Source organism: Thalassophryne amazonica, chromosome 6 (assembly GCF_902500255.1).
Source record: "Thalassophryne amazonica chromosome 6, fThaAma1.1, whole genome shotgun sequence".
Classification (NCBI taxonomy): domain Eukaryota; kingdom Metazoa; phylum Chordata; class Actinopteri; order Batrachoidiformes; family Batrachoididae; genus Thalassophryne; species Thalassophryne amazonica.
The window spans coordinates 52,782,734-52,791,358 of NC_047108.1; positions in this window are offsets into that span (position 1 = coordinate 52,782,734).

Consider the following 8,625-nt stretch of genomic DNA (forward strand, 5'->3'; position numbering starts at 1 on the left):
TATATATATACGAGGTCTCTTAGATAATAAACCGACCCTTTTATTTTTTTTTTTAACTATATGGATTTGAATGACATGCGATTACACCAATCATGCTTGAACCCTCGTGCGCATGCGTGAGTTTTTTCACGCGTGTCGGTGACGTCATTTCCCTGTGGGCAGGCCTTGAGTGAGATGTGGTCCCGCCCTCTCGGCTGAATTCCTTTGTTTCACACGCTGCTCGAGACGGCGCGCGTTGCTTTATCAAAATTTTTTCTGGACCTGTGAGGAATATCCGAGTGGACACTATTCGAGAAATTAAGCTGGTTTTCTGTGAAAAGTTTAACGGCTGATGAGAGATTATGGGGTGTTTCTGTCGGTGTAAGGACTTCCCACAGAGCGGGACGTCCTGCAGCGCTTCCAGGCGCTGTCGTCGGCCTGTTTCGAGCTGAAACCATCCTAATTTAAGGCTTAATTCACCCAGGACATCGTGAGAGAACAGAGAAGATTCAGAAGAGGCCGGCATGAGGAATTTATGCGGACATTCCACTGTTTAAGGACATTTTTTTAATGAAAGACGTACGCGCAAATTCGCCGAGAAGTTTCCGTGACGACTCGGCAAATCTGTGTGCGCCGCGACAGGAAAAACACCTCCGTGTTGAAAACCATTTGTAGAATTCAGGCGGCTTTTAATGGCTTTCAACAAGTGAGTAACTGAGAAATTGTTTAACAGCTTGGGCATGTTCCAACTTGCCCGTTAAGATTTCCAACGGAGGTGTTTTTCCTGCCGCGACCCCCCACGGTCGGGTCCAGCCCGACATGCGACTCTGCCCGCACGTTCTTTCATTACAAAATGACCGTTAACAATGGAATGTCCGAATAAACTCCTCATGCCGACTTCTTCTGAAAGTTCTCTGTTCTCTGACGACTTACTGCGTCAACAGAGCCTGAAATGTGGAAGTTTTCAACTTGAAACGGCGAGACGCTGCCGCCTCGAAGCGCAGATCGCCGTCAGGCGCCGTGGACCGTCCTTAAAGCGACACTACCAGACCAAAATCTCTCATCAGCCGTTAAAATTTTTACCGAAAACCAGCTGAATTTATTGAATGGTGTCCACTCAGTTGTGCCTTACAGTTTTGAAAAATTTTTTATCAAACAAAGCAACAGTCTCTGAGCCATTCCTAAACAATGAAAAAAATCGACGAGCGGGTGGACGACTCCTCACTCAAAGACTTCCCACAGGTGAATGACGTAACCGACAGGCGTGAAAAAACTCTCGCATGCCCACGAGGGTTCAAGCATGTCTGATGTAATCACACATGATTCAAATCCATATGGTTTTTGAAAAAATAATAAGGTCGGATACTTTTCTAATAGACCTCGTATATATATATATATGCACCTGCCACTTCATTAGGTATGCACTAATCAATCACATGGCAGCAACTCAATACATTTAGGGATCCAGAGAATGTTGAAGACAACTTGCTGAATTTCAAACTGAGCATCAGAATGGGAATAAAAGGGATTTAAGTGACTTTGAATGGCATGGTTGTTGGTGCCAGACGCTGGTCTTAGTAATTCAGAAACTGCTGATCTACTGGGATTTTCACACACAACCGTCTCTAGAGTTTACAGAGAATGATCCAATAAAGAGAAGATATCCAGTGAGCGGCAGTTGTGGGGACAAAAGTGCCTTGTTGATGTCAGAGATCAGAGTACAGTAGGCAGACTAGTTGAACTGGCGATTGCATGATGCTATCATGTAAATATGGACCAACATCTCTGAGGAATGTTTCCAAAACCTTGTTGAATCTATGCCACTAAGAATTAAGACAATTCTGAAGGCAAACGTGGGTCCAACCCAGTACTAAAAAGGCGTACCTAGTAAAGTGACCATTGAGTACATATATATATAGGGTGTCCCAAATAAATATACAACATTTAAAACACTCGGTTTCACCCTTAAATGCTACAAACTTAATCATTTATGTTTCTTTTTTACTTGCAGAGACCCTGAAGTGTATGTTGATGCCAAGCAAGACTCAGGAAAATGCCAAGATTAACCATACTACAACGAACAATAATTACTGAGTTTTGACACCAGACCAAGAGTGTCAAACACATGGGCGTAGGTTTGCATATGGACCATAGGGACAAGTCACAACCAATATTTTGGGATGGCAAAATAGTCCCTACCAATATTTAGCATTTTTGTTTATATAACAAAATCATTCACTATTTTTTTGCGAACTCGATACTATAATTTTAGTCGTCACGTTTTGTGTTTTCGACGTGCCAGAGTGACAGGGTTACCCATGTTGCAATTTCATTGGCTCACGTTCTTCTCACATGGACGTAAACAAAGCGCATCTCGTGGCAGGCAGTGCTTCATTTGTAAAGTGGGAGGTCCCGGAGCGCAGAGGATGGGTGGCTCCGGTGCAGTGTTGCCAGATGTACGATAATTATCGTATTTGTACGATAGTTTTGCCATCTGTACGATGTACGATCTATAATGGGAAAAAACCCAATAATTGGTCATTTCAGTTGGTTGCCCAAACACGCATCTCTCTCTGACACCCAAGAATCATTTTGCAGGCGTTGCACTCAGGCGGCATCAAAGACACACCACACACAGGGCTGCTGCTGGCTTAGGGCTGCCGGGACAGTCATTTGAAAGCTCGCCCCCTCCCCATACAAAGTAATGAGTTCCCATCCAATCTCTGCAGGACAGGACAGGAAGATTCCCCAACCAACATCTTTTTTTTTTTTTTCGAAACTGTATTTCAACAAATGCAATAACAAACGAACAAAACACAAGAGCAAAGAGATATACAAGAAAAATTAAAAAAAAGTTCAAGTTCCTTATGGAGGTGTCAACATTTTTTCTGTGTTCAACAAAATCTGCACAAGTGGCCATGGCATCGGATGACGACAGCGACCTCGAGGTTGAATTCGACTCTTTCTAGTCTGGTAATTAACACATGTTTGTGTTACTTCACAGTCTTGCTTGTGCATTTGCGTTCTTTTTGTGCCATAGTTTCCCCATTACTATAATTACTGTTTAAAAATGTGACATAAAATTCTTTGTAAATAAAAAAAAAAAACCTAAAATAGCTACGTTGTATGCGTTTTGTTTATGTACAATAATTTCTCCCAAAATACGATAATTTTGAGGTTTTGGTACGATAGTTTCATGTTTCATATCTGGCAACACTGCTCCGGTGCAGAAAAACAAGAAGGGCGGGGGGAGGGGTTGCGAACAATGCTGTGCGCCACACTTAAAATAAACTGCACACACCTTCACAAATGACACTAATATCCTGCCTTTTCCTCAAAAAATACTACATTTATGTTTGCTGTCTGTCTATGTACTTTTCTGTCACTTTTGCGCTCTTTTTCATACTTTTCCCTCGTTTCAAAAGTCACCGAACGCACTTTACTGTAATATATGCAACATATAGCACACTGTTGGAAAGCACGGGTTCTTGGCTTGCTGTCAGTGTTGAAATTTTTCAGAGTGAGGGCTTACATGAGAACTTACGGTAATGAGAATCAGCGGCGCACTAGTGTGAAACTTCCGTGTTTTTCCTCTGCGTTATGACATCACAGGCTTACGTTTACCATAATACACCATATATATCATTGGAAATCCCTTTATTTATTTTTTTTGGCAAATTAGGTTGCCAGATACCTACAACTGCATTATTGATGAAGAGAATAGATTATACATCTTGTTTGCAAAAACTTTTTTTTTTTTGTTAGCTCCACAAGTATTTTTTTTTGTTGTCTTGTTCTCTCAGGTGTAGGCCTATAGAATAGATTCGTGATTTTGGGTGCAATTTTGTTATTTAAGCTATTTGTTTGTTTGCCTACACACTTAATATTGTAAATAAAGTGTTAAATTATTCAGCATTATGTCGTCATATGTTATGTATTATGCTGTACTTGTGCGTCTAATGGTATGAGTGGGTTAGGGGGTGATGGTGGTGAGCAGGGGGGCCGGGGGGTGTGTGGTATTGTCCCTACTAAAGCTGAGACCAAACCTACGCCCTTGGTCAAACAGGTGCAGCGACTTTATGTTAGACTGACAAAATGCAGGGCCAATACTGACATTGGTATGAAAAACTTCAACCTTTTAGCTTTCTATCCAGCCATAAATTTATTTCCTAGACATATGCTTTGACCATTTTCTTTGCTGATAAAATGCTGCATATTTTTTTGGGACACCCAATATATCCAGCAGATCCAAGGTGGACATGCATGTTTATTTTAATGCCGGATGTCTTTCCTGATGTAAATCCACATTACATGGAGAATGGGCGGGGGTGATCTTCAAGTAATAACTTTCTGCACTGGAAACAAGCGCAGTTTCCCGCTTGGCCACCACCCCTGCGCTTGCACAAACACACATACACACCTAGATATACATCGAAGTACCTAAAAAGCCTTCAGTTGGTTCAGAATGCTGCAGCTAGAGTACTGACGGGGACTAGCAGGAGAGAGCATATCTCACCCGTGTTGGCCTCCCTTCATTGGCTTCCTGTTAATGCTAGAATAGAATTTAAAATTCTTCTTCTTACTTATAAGGTTTTGAATAATCAGGTCCCATCTTATCTTAGGGACCTCATAGTACCATATTACCCCATTAGAGCGCTTCGCTCTCAGACTGCGGGCTTACTTGTAGTTCCTAGGGTTTGTAAGAGTAGAATGGGAGGCAGAGCCTTCAGCTTTCAGGCTCCTCTCCTGTGGAACCAGCTCCCAATTCAGATCAGGGAGACAGATACCCTCTCTACTTTTAAGATTAGGCTTAAAACTTTCCTTTTCGCTAAGGCTTATAGTTAGGGCTGGATCGGGTGACCCTGGACCATCCCTTGGTTATGTTGCTTTAGACGTAGACTGTGTTTCATAATTATTGTATGGCCTTGCCTTGCAATGTGGAGCGCCTTGGGGCAACTGTTTGTTGTGATTTGGCGCTATACAAGAAAAAAAGTTGATTGATTGATTGAGTTGATACCGGGACTCGCATTTCGTGACATTACTTAGCTCATTAGCTGTGCTCCTTAACACTGTGTGTGCCTTATAAATGAGTAATACATCAATCAAATCCATTTTGCTTCTTCTTGCATGAAAGGATAAATGCACGTGATACTCCGGAGTGACTTATATGTGAGGTTTTTTTTTTACTCACCCTGGATTGGATGACAGTCTGACACAGGTTACTCCCCACCCAAAGACAGTACCCATTTATAGCTGGATGGACTGAGATAATGCAGATGAAGTGTCTTGTCCAACATCAGACACAGGCAGCAGGAATTGAACCCAGGCCTACATACTGGCGGGCCAAAAACCCCTTATCCAGCTGCTATGCTACTACTAGGTGGGTTGACACCACCATCCAAAATAAGAGTTCTCTGCACACCTGGTACAGTGCCCAGTCATGACCAACTGGTTATTTGTAATATGATGAACAGATGTGGGCTTTGTTTTAGTCAGTTAAAAAAATACACTGTTTCTATTACACACAGTTCATGAGAAAAGTAACTCACTCTTTGATATATATATATATATACGAGGGCTGTCAATAAAGTTACGGTCCTTTTTATTTTTTTCAAAAACTATATGGATTTCATTCATATGTTTTTACGTCAGACATGCTTGAACCCTCGTGCGCATGCGTGAGTTTTTCCACGCCTGTCGGTGACGTCATTCGCCTGTGAGCACTCCTTGTGGGAGGAGTCGTCCAGCCCCTCGTCGGAATTCCTTTGTCTGAGAAGTTGCTGAGAGACTGGCGCGTTGTTTGATCAAAAGTTTTTCTAAACCTGTGAGACACATCGAAGTGGACACGGTTCGAAAAATTAAGCTGGTTTTCAGTGAAAATTTTAACGGCTGATGAGAGATTTTGAGGTGATTCTGTCGCTTTAAGGACTTTTCACGGTGCGAGACGTCGCTCAGCGCTCTCAGGCAGCGTCATCAGCCTGTTCAAGCTGAAAACCTCCACATTTCAGGCTCTATTGATCCAGGACGTTGTGAGAGAACAGAGAAGTTTCAGAAGAAGTCGGTTTCAGCATTTTATCCGGATAGTCCACTGTTAAAGGAGATTTTTTTTAATGAAAGACGTGCGGACGGGTCCGCGCGTCGGGACGCAGCCGCCGCGACGCTCCGCCACAGGAAAAACACCTCTGTTGAAAGCCTTAAGGACAAGTTGGAACATGTCCTGCCTGTTAAACAATTTCTCATATACTCACTCCACTGAAAGCCATCAAAAGCCGCCTGGATTTTACAAATGGTTATCAACACGGAGATGTTTTTCCTGTGCCGCCGCACCGCGTCGGCTGCGTCCCGACGCGCGGATCCGTCCGCACGTCTTTCATTAAAAAAATCTCCTTTAACAGTGGAATATCCGGATAAAATGCTGAAACCGACTTCTTCTGAAACTTCTCTGTTCTCTCACGACGTCCTGGATCAATAGAGCCTGAAATGTGGAGGTTTTCAGCTTGAACAGGCTGATGACGCCGCCTGAGAGCGCAGCGCGACGTCTCGCACCGTGAAAAGTCCTTAAAGCGACAGAATCACCTCAAAATCTCTCATCAGCTGTTAAAATTTTCACTGAAAACCAGCTTAATTTTTCGAACCGTGTCCACTTCGATGTGTCTCACAGGTTTAGAAAAAATTTTGATCAAACAACGCGCCAGTCTCTCAGCAACTTCTCAGACAAAGGAATTCCGACGAGGGGCTGGACGACTCCTCCCACAAGGAGTGCTCACAGGCGAATGACGTCACCGACAGGCATGGAAAAACTCACGCATGCGCACGAGGGTTCAAGCATGTCTGACGTAAAAACATATGAATGAAATCCATATAGTTTTTGAAAAAAATAAAAAGGACCGTTACTTTATTGACAGCCCTCGTATATATATATATATATATATATATATATATATATATATATATATATATATATATATATATATATATATATATATATATATATATGTATGCACTGAGATGTGTGCAATCTATACTAGAACTTTGAACTCCGTTTACGTTCCGGAACTATTTCAACAAGCATTCAGAGAATTCATACTCTCGCCCATACCATCTCCCTACACATGTTGTAGAATGGTGATGGTCTAGTGGTTAAGCGTTGGGCTTGAGACCAGACGATCCTCGGTTCAAATCCCAGCCTGACTGGAAAATCACTAAGAGCTCTTGGGCAAGGTCCTTAATCCCCAAGTTGCTCCCAGTGTGTAGTAAGTACCTTGTATGGCAGCACCCTGACATCAGGGTGAATGTAAGGCATTACTGTGTGAAGCGCTTTGAGAGTCTGATGCAGATGGAAAAGCGATATATAAATGTAGTCCATTTATTGCAAACACAGTAGAAGCAATGGAACATTACTACTGAGGTGATCACAACAAATCACAATCAAAAGAAGTGAGAAAACTTTGTAAATACTCATTTATAAACAGATTTGTTCATACCATGATCATACAGACAAGGCTCTCTGGTCACTACAAATCATAATAGTGTCATTACGATGACATCATCATCATGACAACAAATATACAGTTGAATATGACATTCTATATTCTGATTTTCGTATGTGCCCTTAAGATCATCCTTCAAGCTCTTCTATTTTCACTTACTGAGAAAAATATATTTATTGCATCATTTATTGACACATGGCGGCTTATAGTGATGCCGTCGTCACATCTCATACAAATCAATATTGGCAGCCTGTCTGCTGATTCCTATGCACTTGAAATTATCCTTCCAGCTGTTTGTTTCAAAGGTATTATGTATAGTGTGAGAGTGGTCTTGGGACTTGCAGAATGATGACTTGAGAATGACTTGACAGTGACTTCGTCCCACTTCTGTCATTTAGTGACATATTGTGACGCCGCATATAAAACAGCAGATGGCCATTGTGTTTGCTGATTCATATGCGCTTGAAATCATTAATCTAACCCTCTTTGTTTCAAAATTGCTATGAAAAGGTGATTTTCAGACACTGACCTTGGACCTTCATTTCAGTGTTATGCTGAGACGTTAACACTAGCAATTCTCACACACAAACACTGCCGCTCCATTTGATTTATTCCCTCTATTGTTGTCCTTTCAGCTGCTCAAATTTTTGTTGTTTAGCATCGCCACAGTGGATAGCTACATTGGTATTTGGCACACGTTTTACACCAGATGCCCTTCCTGATGCAACACCAGTTTTAGTTGAAGACATCTCCCATCCAAGTAATAACCAGGCCTCATGCTGCTTAGCTTCTTAGTTCTGACAGGATCAGACTAACACAGAGCAGACAGGCTGCATATTAATTGTATTGTACTGGAATTTAAATCTTCCCCTCATGGTTGTCCTTTCAACCATCTGCCATTGTGAACACTAGACTGTATATAGGGGCACAGTTGTACCAGGAGACTCAGCCAGTTGGAGAAGAAAACTTTACTGCATAGGTAGCTATAGAGTACAATTATTTTTGGGCTTAGTCCCACTTGTGGGAATGGAATGAGTAGAGACTGTCTCTAGAGGAGGCAGGGAGCGGAGCCCATCCCCTGTGGCAGACAGGGACCAACTGGTGGCAGAGGGGCGGTGGAGGGAGCGTCAAGCTGCACACTGCAAAACATAAGAGG